The sequence below is a fragment of the Sparus aurata genome, chromosome 11, assembly GCF_900880675.1.
Source record: "Sparus aurata chromosome 11, fSpaAur1.1, whole genome shotgun sequence".
Taxonomy (NCBI): Eukaryota; Metazoa; Chordata; class Actinopteri; order Spariformes; family Sparidae; genus Sparus; species Sparus aurata.
This window is the reverse complement of record NC_044197.1, coordinates 20,023,865-20,040,003: the sequence shown is the minus strand read 5'-3', so window position 1 is coordinate 20,040,003 and position 16,139 is coordinate 20,023,865. Positions and strand designations below refer to the sequence as shown.

Genomic DNA, 16,139 nt, shown 5'->3' with positions numbered 1-16,139 from the left:
CCGCGCTGTAACGTCCCACCACCTATAGATGGGATCCCCTTCCTTTCAATTAGCTCCCCGTCCTCTAAATAATGAATTAGCTTCAGAACTTGTTAGCATCAAAAAAGATGGTTGTAAAGGTTGGCTTAGGTCTCACGTCCACTATACACAGAATGGTAGGAAAAAAGTATCAGGACAGCATGATGTCACACCATCATTACCAAAGGTGTTTCTTTGTCATATGGGGGATTTCATTCCTTTCTTTTGGTTCATCCGGTTCTTTTTTTTTCATCCTGGGCACATGGAAATTACCCAACCCCGTTCCCTGCTTTGGAGCCATGATGATAGCCTTGTTAAGTTAAACTGCTGCATCGGTTCATTATCAAGCAAATTATCCAGGAGAGACAATGCAACAATCAAACTATACGGCATGAGCCACAAATTGGAGGATTTGATACTGCGCTTGGAAGCGTGTGGACCATAGCGGTGTTACATCACATTCAAATCAGATCAGATGTGTTGAGGTCGATACATAACTTGACATTAAAATATATTATTGTAGTCTGGCTCATGTAATAGGGGCAGTTGCTGCTCCCTTTGCTGTCTTTTTAGATGTCACATATTTTTTATTGGGGGAGGGGGATTTTTACCCTTCATCATGGAAGATCACGCGTTGCCTCATTTAGATTCACGTGTCCACATCTTCAAGTTGACTTCCACTCAGAAAGTTCTCCTGTAGACTCACCAGCCGACATTTTCATTCATTCTTCTTTTCTTTTTCTTTTTTTCCCAGAGAGAGGAAACCGGAACGCATTTTATCCTCGCTGCCCTCCGCGTAACTCTGTGCGTCGATGACAAAAAAAAAACAAAAAAAACAGAAGATCTTTGGAACAATTTGTTACTTTCTGCCCCCCCCCTCTGGCTGCTGAAAATTATGAACAGTGAGCCGCACTCACATTCTTGCACAGCCAAGTGAGGAGGCGCCTCCGCTCCCGTCCTGGGCCAATGGCGCACAGAGAAGCCTTATCATACTTATCCCCGGCTGGCCAATGGCGCGCCGCTCCCCGGCTCACATGACGCCTCTCTGTGCGCTCCCTCTCCTCTCAGCGCTCGATCCCGGCGAGTGCGGGCATCACTGAAGACCTGACACCGGCGGGATCGGACGTCCGCTGTCCTCGGCAGAATTTAACCAGGCGTTATCTTTTGCCAACTTTATCGCCATCAGATGAAGCTGACCGTCCTGTCGATGAGAACGACGCCGCTCCGCCGGAGAGGAACCGACTTTTTTTTTTCCGTCTCCAAACGAGCGGAGAGACGCAGGGGCGAGACAATAACGCCCAGAAGTTATTGAAACGAATCGTAAGTAGGCGACGTTATGCATATTTTTTTCTTCTTTTTATTGCTTATCTATTGCTTCAATTCCAGAAAGTTGTTGAAATATTTATCGTTTATATTTGTACTCGACTCCAGTTTTAAATGTGTAACTGAATATGTCACTTTTGCGCCGTGTGCTTCCAGTCCTTTTTTTGTTTGCATCCATAGGAGAATTAAACATTTCTACACGATATACAGTCTTTTATATTGTCAACAAATGTGACTTAATGCTTGAATGAAGTTGAATCTGTCCTGTCGACATTCTTTGTGCGTCTCTGTGAATTTTTCTCTTTGAGGATGTGCGGCTGGCTGTCTGCGCGCAGCGCCATAGCATGAAATATAGATAAAAAGCACACGGTAAACCCGCTGACCCCAGCAGGGCAGCCTGTGCAGCCAGTCCACACGGCTCAATGAGGACAATTAGGGGGGGACAAGAGAGAGAAAAATGGAGTACTTGAAGCGCACTAAAACAGGTTTGCACTTCACTTCAACCCGCCAGGCAGGATAAGGGTGGATCTTCAATAACCTTTTGCGACATTTCCAATGCAGGATATGACAAGAAAAAAAAAAGAAATGAAAAAGAAATAGAAGGAAAAATTGTTCCTTAAGTTTAGACTCCGGTCAAGATGAGAGAATGAGCCTTACTTTTTTCTTTTCTTCCACCAAACAAACATTTCTGTCAAATTCCAGTGACTTTGACAGACACTCTCTTGAGGTCATGTCGTTCGCTGAACCCTTGTATTGATTGAAAATTAGGGGGTAGTGGGGTCATGGGAGAAGGGGAAGGAGGGAAGGAGGGGGGCACAATTTATGTACAATTGGGAGTCGGAGCAAAAATGGGTGCCCTCGGATTTTCCATGATTTTTGCACAATCAGAGGGAGCGAGCGGGGGATCGGGGCCATTTGATGTTTTGAAAGACTTCAGATGGCTTTAATTAGGACCTATAAAATCTGTCTGCCCCATTCTCTGAGGCGGCGCTCTGGAGGAGTGAGAAGGGAGGGGAACTGACACACACACACAGACAAAAAAAAAGAAAAAGCAAACGATACAGAAAGTCACTTCAGTGAAGGATTGTCTTATCAAAATTTTATAACCCACCGTTTTTCTTCTAGCTGCCCCCTCCCACCCTCCCTCTCCTTGATGCTGGTGGTATGTAGGCAGCCCTCTTTAGTCCCTCTTTGTCTGGCTGCTGTGTTATCTACACTCAACCCCCCCCCCCCCCCAAAAAAAAAAAAATCCTCCCACCACCCTCAACCTAACTACCGCCTAGAGTCGGCCCAGGTCCAGACACCTGAACGCTAGACATAATGATCAAGAGAAGTTCCAGTCTGTCTGGAGCACAACTAGTTGTTTAAGGGTTTTCTTCTTCTTCTTCTTCTCCTCTTTTCTTGACCTCATGCTGTCGTGGCCGGCCTTTCCGGTGCCTCTGCCTCTCTCCCCGTTCTCCATCCACAAATCAAGACACGCAATGTTGTTTCTGAGTTTACACTTTGTGTGTGTGTGTGTGCGCGCAGTTTCATCGCTGCTGCTACCGTTGCTGCCGCTGTGTAGCCTATATGGATGTTGGATGGAGTGTGGGTGACTCACACAGCTGCAATACACACACACTCATGAGGAAACATCAAAGACTTCTTCTTTGTGTGTGTGTCTCTGTGTGTGTGTGTTTGTGTGAGAGGGAGATTTAAGCTTTGCTGTTCTGGCGCGTGTCTGCAGGAATATAGGTATGGCTTGGTGCCTGTCGTTATGCTATTTAATCTGTTTTGTTCAAGTCGCTGGGGTTTATGTGCTGAGCTACTTGGCTCTTTTTAAAAGCGTTACATTAATTGTACTATACCAGAATTTTTCTGTAACGCGCGCAAGAGGATCTGAAGCTCGATGATTTCCCGGTTTTTAAGTTTTTTCCAGGATGATGACGTTAAACCTGAGTTTTGATCTTGGAGCTCAAGTGGATAAAATGAATAAAACAATGTTTTTCATTATTAATGGACAAGAGTTTAATCTTTTGAGCTTTGAAAATAAACATGAACCATAGTTCCTGTTGGGAGATTAGATTTTAACTGTACTTGGTGTCTTTTTTTAAATGAGGCCCTCAGACGATTTTGACGCACCGCGACTCTGACGGTGGGCGTCTTTGAGTTGGGGCTTAATCCGAGGTAGCTTCTGAAGTCGAGCAAAAGGAAATGAAAAACACTTATTAGAGGTGGGAGTCTGTAAAAAAATAAAAGAAATCTTCAATGTGCGTGTTTCAGTGACAGACAAATTTATTTTCAAGAGTGTCTTCTTTTTGAGGTGTCTTTGTTTTCTCGGTGTGTATTGGTTGGGGATTACATCATTTGGCTGCTTCTGGGTTAGCTAGATAGGAATAAGCTAGCTTGCTTTATGGAAAATGGCTGGTTGGAGTGGAGCCTTTGTTCCATGTCTTTGCATCAGAACAAGTGGAATTGCATGTATGTGTGTTTTATTCATTTTTTTTTTTTTTTCTGTTTCCGTTTTGAGCCGAACAGGCCTAATCATTTTTCGCTTTCTGAGTTGTTTTTCTCGACCATGTCCGTTTTTTTTTTGTTTTTTTTGATAAACTTGTTTGTTAGGAGATTATCCCTTAACAGCTGGAACGGTCTCTCTCTCTCTCTCTCTCTCTCTCTCTCTCTCTCTCTCTCTCTCTCTCTCTCTCTCTCTCTCTCTCTCTCTCTCTCTCTCTCTCTCTCTCTGCCAACCCTGTAATCTTCTCAGATACAATGTTTTGAAGAACAAGTGTCGGTAAAATTTGCACAGAGCTTCAGCCGAAATCCTGCCACTTGTTTGTGTGTGTTTTCTGCGAGCTGACTCTGTGTATCATGGCATCAAGGAGATTGAGGATGTCTCTTCCACTGCCACCACCCTTTGAAGGGGGAAGTAATAAAAGCTCAATGGGTGCAACAAGCTGTTCTTCCCTCCTACACTTTGAGGCTTTCTACCTGGAGATGAATAGGAGGCCCCTCCATAACGAAGGGGGAGAAGAGAACATTTTATTGAAGGCTGAGGATGTTGTGGGGTGGGGTAGGGGGGATGCGCCATTGCTTATAGACACTTGGTGTGAAATAGTCCAGTTGGACCAGTTTACAAGATGACACTGTCTACTGGGTTGGGTGCCAGAGTAATTATTATTTTAGGTCCTGTGAAGGCATCGTTTTTCCAAACCGCTAATCTGTCAACATGTTTGAGTGCAAATGATGTAAATCTGTTAACGTTTAAGTAGGTCAAAAGGGTGTTATGTAAACATTAACAAATTGTCCCGTTAAATCCCGCTTGAAGTAAAACACTGCCTCCATAGCGTGATAATACAACATCCATGATAATGACATTGGACAATCACAAAGCCACAGATTAGGATTTTCGGTAACCAGATTTATGCGTGAAGGAGTGAAGTCATGGTCAGGAATGTAAATGCTGGAGTCATTCAATTACCGGCGTGCCCTTTCCTGGGAAAAGTCCCCAGCCGTGAAGAGGTTAATTGTTTTTGAATCTCCATCGGAGGGGAGAAAATGGGTGAACGGGAGGGATAATTGAGCCGCTGATAGTTGAGTGGATTATGGATTACTGCGCCTTCTCCAAAGGGGGAAAAGAAAAGGAGGTGAACGAGAGACGAAGGAGAGGAGGAAGAAGGGAAGGAAGGGGTGTGTGTGAAAAGGCCCGTGTTGTGCGACGCAGCCGCAGGGGTCGTCTGGCCTTCTTGGGAAGAAGGGAGAACTCCAGTCCTGTTCAGGGCGCGAGGTGACCCTTGACCCCCTCGCTTGCTCCTCCCTGCTCCAGGTGCAAGCCCTCACTGCGAGCAGCTCGATCACAGCGAGCTAATTTTTCACACACTCTGCAAGCACTGGGGGGAAACGCAGTATGAAAACGCAGATCCTTTTCACATTTTCGCCCCCCTGCTTCTCTTCCCTCATGCCATTCTCTTGTCAGGGGTTAAAGATCCGAGCCAGCCGGTTGGGGTGGGGGAGTGTTGTGATAATATCAGGCCTCTTTTTTTTTCCCTTTTTTTTTCCTTTTGCGTCCTGTGAAATATTTTCTTGCAGAGAAAATGGATGTGTCTTTTAAAAAAAAAAAAAAACTGGAGGGGGGGTGGGGGGAATCTGACATGGTGCAATAATCACAGGAGTGTTAATCAGAGGGATGTCATGTATAATTACTACAGTGTTTGATAGCACACAGCGAACCACCTCAGGCCATTAGCGAAAGTTTCCCGATGCTATTAATGGGCGTTAATAAAATTCAAGAAAACCTGGATTGAACGAGCCCTCTGCATGGCCCACTGGTTAAAGCACTGTAAGGTTAATGAACCAATTTACATACTTTCTGCTGCCATCTGGGTGAAATGACGAGGCAGATGCTTCGCGTTTCTCTGTGCTGTTGCGTTGCGCTGTTCAACACAGAGGAATGTGTCAGGTCCACAGAGGTTCGATGAGCATATTTCACATTGAGCCTGTGGTCAAAAACAATCACGAATGGACCGGAAATCGAAGCTGCTGAAAGGTCCTGTAGAAATACATCGACCCCACTGCCTCCGTGGCATCTGTTTAACTTCATTTGTAAATGGGGGAATAATGAGCTCTCGTGTCGGATGTTGGTATCAAATGTGACTACCGCTCTACAGCCTATTGTTCGTCATAAGAAAAGTGAGGCTTGAGAGTGGGTTATACCCTGACCCCTCCCAATTTAAAAAAAAAAAAAAAAAAAAAAAAAAGAATGTCAGGGAGATGAGAGTCATCTGGGCCTCAGGCGATGAGAAACTTGACAGGGCCGATCCACAAGAATCACCAGAGAAGAGATGCTGTGGACTGGGGGGCAAAAAGAGGATTAGTGTCTGTCCACCTCGCTGCCATCCTCATCTGGGTGATCACATTACAAATAGAGCATTCTCGAAGCACTCTTTTAGCTGAGGAACACAATGAAGTCTGTCGGCGATCAATAAAGCAGTGTGAAAGAAGAGGGATATCCTTAAAAAAAATCAAAGGCACTGGCTGGCATGGCCATCATCCCGGCCCGTCTGCTGGAATCAGATAAGGGAGCAGGGCCTCGCAGGAAAGGTTGTTTGGCCCCGGGGCTGCTCGGCTTGACGGATATCCCTCCTACTGGCACCCACTGCAGACTGATTGCATCTGCAACTGGGGAAAAACCGAACATTTCTGCATGTATCTGGTCCCTCTCTGATACTGTACATGTGGTAGGAACAGCTGAAGGGATGGTTGGGTAAAAGGGAGCATAATGTATAATCCCTGCAGCGTGTTTGGGGAGAAAATACGCCGCTATTTCTCTAACCCCTCTGTTGTCCTCCATGGATGGTGGCTTTTACCTCATGCTTCACTTACATGATTTAAAGAAAATAAAATCACTCCGGTTTTGGTTTGACAATGTGTCAGAGCGGGTGCGAGTGTTCGTCTCAGATTAGCTCTTTGTGCCATGAGGAGAGAGGAAAGACGGGGTGGCGGAGGGGGGGGTCAGGGATGGGGGAACAATACCGCCGCGATCCCAGTTGAAAGAAATCATTTGCACAATTTTATGAAAGCTGTATTTGTCCGGTCGGATGGTTCTATCAAAGCCTAACAGCCACGGTGGAACGTGATTTAAATGACGGGCGAGCTACAAAGCCGGCAAGATGTCGGGTTAGAGTCATTTCTCAGCTGAACGCTCTCCAGGTAAACGCAGATAATGCGCTCTGCTCGAGTTTGGCGTTCTCTTTCTTAAAGAAGTCTAATTTCTACAGATGGCTCTGAGCTGACACCAGCGCTGCCGGAGCTTCTGTTCTCTGAGCTAAGCTTGTACAACATTTATGTTGTGAAGATGAAAAGACATCATGGCTACACTTTGTCAGTAAATTCATCCCTGCTCAGAAAATCGCCAAGCTTCTTGTTCTTCTAAAAGTATCATCAGTATTTTTTTGTATGATTTTTTTTTTTTTATTCCATCCCAATTCTTTTTTTCTCCTGTTAGGAAACTTGAAATACCACAGGGGTAAACTTGCATTGGATGATAGTTCAGGTAAGTGCCTGGGCGGTGTAAGAAAGAGGATGAATGCGATTTCTCGGGGTTGAAACCTGCTGTTCACTTGCAATGCAGATGAAAGAAGATTTGCCTCTGCCCCTTTTTCCTGTTGTCTTCAGCTACAGAACCCCCTCCAGTATTTCCTGGTGACTCACTTCTTTCCGAGTCATTTATGCTTGAAAACTTCCTAAGGATGAACCACACATATTCTGGGTTTTTATCGTCGATGAGGGACCATTGGGCATAATGAAGTTCTGTTTCCCAGCATGAGTTTGGGAGGCTCATGATTACAAATGCTCCTCTCATTGTCTCCCATCATATCCTGCCTAATTGAAGACAATATAACGAGACAATGGGGTCTCGCTCATCATTCTGCATCAATGGCATGCTCTATGGAACGTGCCAGTCTGTTAAAAAGTGGAGTTGTTGGCAGTGGGAGGGGTGTGTGCGTGTGTGTGTCTGTATGGATACTTGAATGCGCTCGAGCTTGTTTAATTTGGACCAAGAAGATGGACAATTAAACTACAGCTCCCGGGGGGGCTGTTCATTTTGGTCAGCTTCCCCACTTCATGGCCGCCCGCCCCTTGTAAACGTTCTTGGATGTGTCTGGGTCATGCGTAAGGGGGTGGGAGTGGGGTTTGCAGGCGGGAAGGGGATTGGGCGGGGGTCTGCCTCTGGAGGGGTTGTCTCAGATGATTAGGACAGCCAAGTGGGGAGAGTCCCTCAGTGGCTGGCCTCCTTCACCTCCCTAATATGCTCTGAATAAGTCCCCCTCTGCTGCCCGTTTTTTTGTGGGGTTTGGCGGGAGGTTGGCGAGGGGGGGTCGGTGGGGATTATGTCTGGCCATGGTTTAGGAGTGTTTGTCATCTGCCCCCTCGAGGCCTGCACCGGCTCCTTTGTCTGAGCGTCAGGCGTCGGTACAATGTCAAGTCACACAATATGCTTGTGCAATCAGGGCATCTCGGGTGAGGAACTGACACAGGATTTCATGTCTGGATTTTCTTCTTTTTTTCAGTAACTTAATTTTAGGGTTGAGAATTAATCCAACCAATTCACCCTGCCAAAGACTGTTGGAGTAGTTTTATTTGTGTAGTAATTGTGTATTTATGCCTATTTTTCTAACCCTAATCTAGGGGTTGGCAGTAGGGTCAAAAAATAATATCGCATTCGTATCATTTATCCAGAATCACAGTCCACCATCTAAATTGCGATCTTTCGTCTCAATTGTATAATGCCCCACGGACGACAGCCAGACCTGAAATAGCCTATGAATTCCCCCCTAAGTAACTTTATTGGTAAGTTCAGGTAGCAAATGAGGTTACGTGAAGTTTGCAAACAGAAGAATTTTAACATTTAGATTCATTCAGATCTCCCACTGCTGACCCTGAATCCCTAAAATGCAGGTAAGAACTTTTTAAAAACAGCCACTGCATCGCATTTCTCGGTCCACTCAGTCGTTACACATTTTTTTGCATTTCCATGAATGACTTGGCACGATGCATGATTGTTATGAGTTGCTCCAGTCTGCCTCCGTCTGCCATTTTGCGCCGACATTCAGCAGTCATGCAGAGAAAAATCAATCACAGAAGTGGAAGCAATGCTCATTTCTCTACAGAGGTATCAATAAACCGGAATGCTTTGCAGTCACAGCTTGCGTCTTCGCTAATCTACATTTCTAGTGCGAGAAATCCATCAAACTGTTTAACAGCATTTTTCTAATTTGAACAGTGCAGCGCGATGGCATTGTTTGTTCCCCTGGTCTCACGACACGATCACTAATGTGCTCTGCTCCACATGTGGAGGCTGATGAAAAGCATCTGGAAAACATGCAGGACGCCACTAAAATAAGAAAGTGAATTACAATATTTGCAACACTTGATAGCTAAATAAGGCTTGAAATTGTAACAGTTTGGTGGGATTTATCTTAGATGAAGGGCTGACACTTGCCTCAAATCAGATTATATGTATTGTCCTATTCCTGGTGCCTGCAGTCTGTAATTCACTTAAATCATCTCAAAGGTGTTACTATGGTTTCACACAGTGCATCTCTGTATGAAATTTGGAAGAAAGATTCATTCATCTCCACACAATGGCGAACAAAGAGGGCACTGAGCCCCAGCCAAATATCACAAGTTACATTGAAAACAAACAAAATGGTCCTGCTGCATACTGAAGAGGCAAAACCTCCCAATGACTGATAACAGCTCTGGAGGATTTAGGCGCTGTGGGAGAAATGGCTTCCGTGGCTTTGCATTCAAGTCGCCTGCCCATTTGGAGTGCCAGGAAATGACACACATTCCTCCCTCCCAGTAACAAAATAAACCTGAAACCATCTTCCGACTATTTCTGCGCAATGATGTCTACAATTTCTAGTTTTAATTACTCCGCTAGACAATCGTGAAATTGATTTATGGTCTGGATTTCGCTGCACTTTGGAGAGCGTGCGCGCTTCAAAAACGGCAGACATTGTGATTAGATTGAGAGGTTTTATTTCAGCGTGCCGCTATTCCTCCATAATGACTAATTACGGAAATGAAAATGCTCTGTTGCACATGGCTGGGCGCATTGAAACCGTGTGTTTCTGTCGTAGGATTTGTAGTTCTTGCAGAACGACTGATGAGAAATAAAGACACAGGCACCCACATGACATCCTTGCAGGGAAGACACCTTTCCAGCTCAACCACATTTCTGAAAAGATAAGCAAAAGTGGAAGACGAATGTTCAAGTTCGGGTGTCCTGAATAGTGCGGCCTATGGGAACACCATACTTCTCCAGTCTCAGCAGTTCTCAAGTCGAACTTGCTGTTAATTCTGACTCAGAAAGGTACACTGTAATGACTAATCGCATCACACTCCCTTGTGACGATATACAGTTGGTTGAAAAGCACGCTCTCTAAGGGCGTTGCTACTCCACAGATGAGCACACACACCAGGTGGATGAGTTTTGATGACAACAAGCTATTTTAGATCATTTTAGCCGTCACAAGCTCCTGGCACTTTCAGGTGTTTCTCTCACAGCTGTGTTCTCAGTCTCACAGGCTTTTTAAATGGCAGAAATATTTCAAACAATGAAAAAATGAGAAGTTTACTCGATCGGTCTCGCCTGCTTGCTGAGGTTCTTATTTTTATTTTTTTTAGCTTCTAAGTACTTTCCACTTCATTTGACGGTGCCTGAAGGTATATTAAAACTATTTTCATAAATATTCTTGAATAAGCCCTTGAGATGCTTTTTATAGCCGGGGTTTTTAAAGAGTGTAGATAGACACATCAATGGGTTTGTACGTGTGTGTTTGGGGGTGAGGGGAGCAAGTAATTACAGTTTTGTGTGTGTGTGTGTGTGTGTGTGTGTGTGTGTGTGTGTGTGTGTGTGTGTAATTGAGTTTACCTGGATTTGGGGTGAAAGTCTCATCTGACCAACGGAAATGTGTTCTCTGGCGCCTTTTTATACCCGGGATTGCATTGTAGAGAAGGGAGAATAGTTGTGGATATCAAAGCAGTTTCTACCGCAGCGTGATTCTGGAGGATATTAAACGCTTTCTAAAATTAGCTGCACCGCTTCCCACAGCCCAGAGTTCTCAAAAGGTGAGGAAATGATGGATTTTAATTAAATTTTGTTTACATGGACAAAAAGAACCAAAAATTTCAAAAACTCTAGTGTTGTTCTTTGTTGCATCCCTCTCAGACGCTTCAGAGGTTGCGGGGCGGGGGGTTGAGGTTGAGGTTAATACACTGGTAAATAAATCAGTCTATGCAAATCATCCATCAAATGGAGTCTGGTGGTACAAGAAAGCAAATCTTGTGCAGATGATCTCTGTGTGGGTAGGAAGCCTTGGAGGGTTTGCATCATGTCTGCCACGTTCTCCCCGAGGGCATTCTACCCTCCTTACATGCAGAAACGCGCGCTCGCACACCCGCACGCACGCAAGCTACCGTTTTCCCTTGCAGCGCGGCAGGAGTCTGTCTTCATCTGTCCTATTGATTGATGAAGCAGGCACAGCGGGGTGTCCGAGAGAGGCAGAAGTCTAGATCAAGGCTGCGAGCTGCATCACTGGCAGTCACACACACACACACACACACACTTGCACGCAAGCACGCACGCTCACACACTCTTTCACCCCCTCTGTCATGTTCTCTCCGTGTCTGTCACAGCAGACACTGTAGACACAGACAGCCATGACACACAAGCGTACACACATGCACACTCAGAGACATGACACACAGCAGTGCTGACACACACGTCCTCATAGCTCATAAATACACCGTATCACACTCACACACACACACACACACACACACACACACACACACACACATACACTCGCGAAATGATTTAGCATAGCTTGGCTGTGTGTGCGCCTAAGCTGGACAGGCATTTTTTTCTATAAACATAATGTTTGTAGATTAGTTGGGGTTAATGATCCGATTGCCTCGGAGCTGCCACGGCGTCTGTGTGTGTGTGTGTGTGCACATGTGAGTTTTTGGCTGAGCTGCTCTACAGTGCCGTCTCCCTCATTTCCAAATGAGACATGCCCCAGGCACCATTACAAGGGCAGCATTTATGCTATTAGGGATCTGGGTTCGCCGCGCTAGCAGCAGTACCAGAACGAAACGGCTAAAATTATGTCTTGACTAACCTCACTGGGCAGGTCTGGTGTTTTCTTTGCATAAATGAGAAATTACAAGTTGTGTACTCAAAGGCTATTTTTGCTAAATCGCCTGCTGGAATATCACGCACATTATTTCTGAGCCATGTCAATGTAAAAGCCAAAGAAATTGATTTTTTTTTTTTTTAAGTGTTTGTTCTTTCAGAGCAGAAAATAAAAATCCAGAGTCAGACGGCTTTTTTTTTTTCTCCTTCTTTACTTTGGTGTTTTAAAATTAGCTTCCAAGTCCAAACCAGAAATAGTCGTCCGCAAACAACTTTTCTTCAACTCTCAGTCAACTGGAGTCGGTGGGTTCAGTGAGGGTGTAGCCACCTCCCCGCTCTCCACAAACACGCTCTGAGAAGCCCCTCTCATGTAATGCTGAATGGACAGAAACGCACAGGAGAGAAAGAGCGCCTGGAAAAAAATTGACTATAAGACCCCTACTCTTTTTTCCCTCCTCCTTCTCGTCCTCCTCCTCCTACATATTTTTCTCCAATCTCTCCCTCCCTCCTTCCTTCATTCCCTCCCTTCTTCTCCTCCTCCTGCGTTCCTGTCGAGGCATGCCTCCGTCCCCGCCAACCAGCATCGTCCGGGGCAGGGCGAGGGGGCAAGAAGAGAGAGAAGGGGGGGGGGGGGTTAGATGGGTGGGAGGGAGGGAGGGGTGCAAACAAAGGAGCACTGTTGCTGCCTCACTGGGGTTTTGGGGAGGGTCGACACCAGGCTGGAGGAAGAAGGGGGGGGGCGGGGGTGGAGGCGTACAGACGGGGCGAGAGTGTGACTGAGAAGGTTTATCATTAAGAATAGAGATTAAAATGAATGGGAGGGGAGCGGGGGTGTTCTGCTCTGTTCACAGTAATAAAGAGGACAAGCAGTGCCAGTCATTTTTTCACACGCAACTACCAGACACACACACACACAGTTTGCAATGCTGCAGTTTGTGTGAGCGAGTGTGAGAGATAGGAGGAGGGATGGGGACGGTTCATTGTTTCCTGGCCATTGTACAATATTTGCTTAACCCTCGTGCTTTATCTGTGCAGCTGTATGCTACAAATGAGATGGGCGAAGAGTGTGTGTGTGTGTGATGGCGGCTGTCACAGCTGTTAGCAATTTCATCAGTGTACTGTAAGACACCCCCTACACACACACACACGTTGTCAATTGACAAAGCAGTGTGGCCACGATAAATTCATTCACCGAACAGCACAATTACACATCAACGTAGTCGCCGCAAACAAAAACTGAACAATGAAACGGAGGCGGTAACAAAGCCAACGCAAGCATGCAAACTGTAAATGGCAATCATGGCGCCATATAGGAACATAATGATTGTCACTGCCTTCCACTCAGCGCTCCCTGACCCAAACTTGAACCTCATTCCTCCTTACTTCTATCAATCAAACGCTGGTTTCTGTCCGTAAGGTGTATTTAAAAAAAAAAAAGAAAGACAAATGGTTACTCAACCCCTTGTGATGAATACAACACAACAAAACATCTCTTAACTTCCATGTAAGCCCCTTTTTTCTGTAGGTCACGAACCGCACCAGTTGTAATCTCTGCGCCTATCTTTCTCGTACAGTCTTTCTACACGCTGAGTAAAGAGAGTGTGTTTTTAGCGGCGATAACTGGAATACCACGAGGCCCGACTCCACGGACTATTTTATTTATTTTTCCTGATGTAGGGTTGCTGGTAGAGAGATATCTCCATTCCACTCTAAAACAGTTTCTTAATGGATCGTTTCCCCTTTCTGTCCTTTTCCTGTTTCAGGTCATGGCAGCTGGCACGAGATGAAGAAACAGTGCGAGTGCTCGCAGCGTTAGCCTTCGCTGCGGAGGGAAGGAAGGCAAGCAGAACGCAACGAGGAAAAAGACGAGAGTGATAAAAGAGAGGTAAGAGAGCTCGGTTTGCCCCGGGGTTATACATAGTATTGTGTGTGTGTGTGTATGTGTGTCTTTTTATCTTCTGTTTCCCTTCCACCTGATTGCCTGAGTCAGCTGTGTACCTGGGGTGGGTTTGGTGTCTGCATGCATGTGTGTGTCTGTGTTTGTTTTTGTGTGTGTCCCTGGCCTCGAGCCACAGCCGCCAGGTGAAGAGCGACCGTCATGACTGACTCACCTGCTTCACCCCTAACTCCTCTATTGTCTTTATCTCTTCATCGCCTTCTCTTTTTTCCACTCACATTCATTTCTATGTACTGAACAGGAACCCACCAGCAATTTTCTTTTCCATGTGTTGATACACTTCTGGATTTACATGATAAGATAACTTGGAAATTCAGAAGTGATCGTGTCTCATCAATGGACGGCCTCTTTGGTCAAGTACTGGCTTGATGTCATACACATTCAATCAAACACAGCCACAGAGTACCAACCAGTAAGATTTCTTTGTAAATTTTTTTCAATTTCAAAGTTGCAATAATGTTAGAATTGGCTACTTGTCAAATTCATCCTCAAAAAGATAGGGGGCAGCATATCACCGCTAACCGTTGGAAGCTGCTGTAAGCGACTTAGCTCAAGTAGCCGAGCAGCAAGTGATTCCAACTGGGAGCTGAGAGCACTGTTGAAGCGCTCTGGGCCGGTAAAGGCCGAGGCTAGCTGGTTAGCAAGCTAACCTAAATAGATATCTGTATTATTATTGTTATTTTTTCCCATTTTGTTAATCATTTTAGTTCATTCTTGAATGTTTTCCACGAAAACCATACATATTGCACCTTTAAATGAAATATTCAGGCGTTTTAGACATATGATTCCTTCATAATGCATTTTATATAGTTTCCTTTTATACTGACCGGGCAATTTGTGTCACGTTGCATAAGGAATAAATGAAAACAATTTTAAATTCCCCTAAAGAAATGGAAAAGAAAATACTAAGCTTTTATATTTCTTGTATTCGTTGGTCATGAATGTAGTATACATGTCCAAAAAGTAAACAAAGAAGTGTTATCATACAGAAATATCTTCATCACTATTTATCCCAATCATTAATCTGTATCGCACCTGTGTCACCTGTGTTAGCCAGTTCCTGTTGTGTGAGAATCCACTTCATGTTGTGAATATCTCATGATTCTCTCCAGCATCCGTTAAAATTTAAAACAGTCCCCAACATTTCAGGAATGCAGGGAGTCAAAAATAAAACATTACCTTGGAGAGCGGCGTAGCCAAAAGGCAAAACACAGGAGTGAAACGGGGAAAAGAGCCACCTTATTGTCTTCACTGTGTCTGAACAGTTCCCAGAGTGAGCAGTCTCTCATAGAGTCTCTCTATCTCTGTGTGCGTCTGAAAGCGGCAGTAAATCATTTTGTGCCGTGCAGGCACGGCCGCCGCACACAGATATGGGGATGGTTAAAGAGGGGAGGCAGGGAGAGGAAAAGAAAATGTTGTTTTTCTCAGTTTCTTGTCATCCTCCCTTCTGATGAGCCTCTCTGCAACCTCCACCTTCCACCCGGAGGTTACAGCAGCAGCGGTGTGATTTTATTTTCTTCCATAGACGATCCAGTGCGCTTCATCCCTGCTTCCCCGCACCGAGTGTTCCATCAGATAATGTACTTTATATTGTATCATGATTGTTGTCATTATTATATTTTAGGCTCTATTAATGATAACTCCATATAGGTTCAATTACATCAAATGAACGCTGGCTACTTTTCTATTATACGACATAATAGTTGCTGCCTCTCTGTCCTCTCCCATCACTCTCTGTCCAGCTCTCTTAACAATACGAGCTATATCTCACAATGACTTTGCAGAAGACAGAACAAATACAGTCCAGTTTAGTTCTGTTCATTTCAGCCCAGGTCCAGTCAAACTCGATTCCCTCCTCTGGCCCTTCATGTCTTTGCACTCTCTCTCACTTACTTTCGGTCTGCCTGAGCCCCGTCATCTTCTCACATGTTCAACTCCCATTACTTCTGTCTCTCCCGAGCGACCGCAGATTCGTCGCCACCTCACATTCGCCTATTTTTACGCACATCCGACTCGTCTTTGTCTTTTTTTACACCCTTCCATCACTGCCTTAATTTCTTCCATTTGTGCTGGATTGTTAAGTTTTCCCCCTGTTGTTGCATGGCCCAGTCTTTCTGCCAGCCCCAAGCAGCAACAAGAAAGGCGTTCAACAATTTTTTTTTT

The 16,139-nt window shown here is 45.1% G+C and overlaps 1 long non-coding RNA gene across 1 annotated transcript in view; it reads left to right on the top strand.

Annotated features, from left to right (window-relative positions):
- The first annotated feature begins 1,096 nt into the window (after positions 1-1,096).
- Positions 1,097-16,139, top strand: part of LOC115590860 (uncharacterized) — a 29,811-nt gene continuing 14,768 nt past the window's right edge. Inside the window, exons 1-2 of the long non-coding RNA XR_003985846.1 lie at positions 1,097-1,338; positions 13,783-13,904. This is a non-coding gene — a long non-coding RNA (uncharacterized LOC115590860). The remainder of the gene's footprint in view (positions 1,339-13,782; positions 13,905-16,139) is intronic.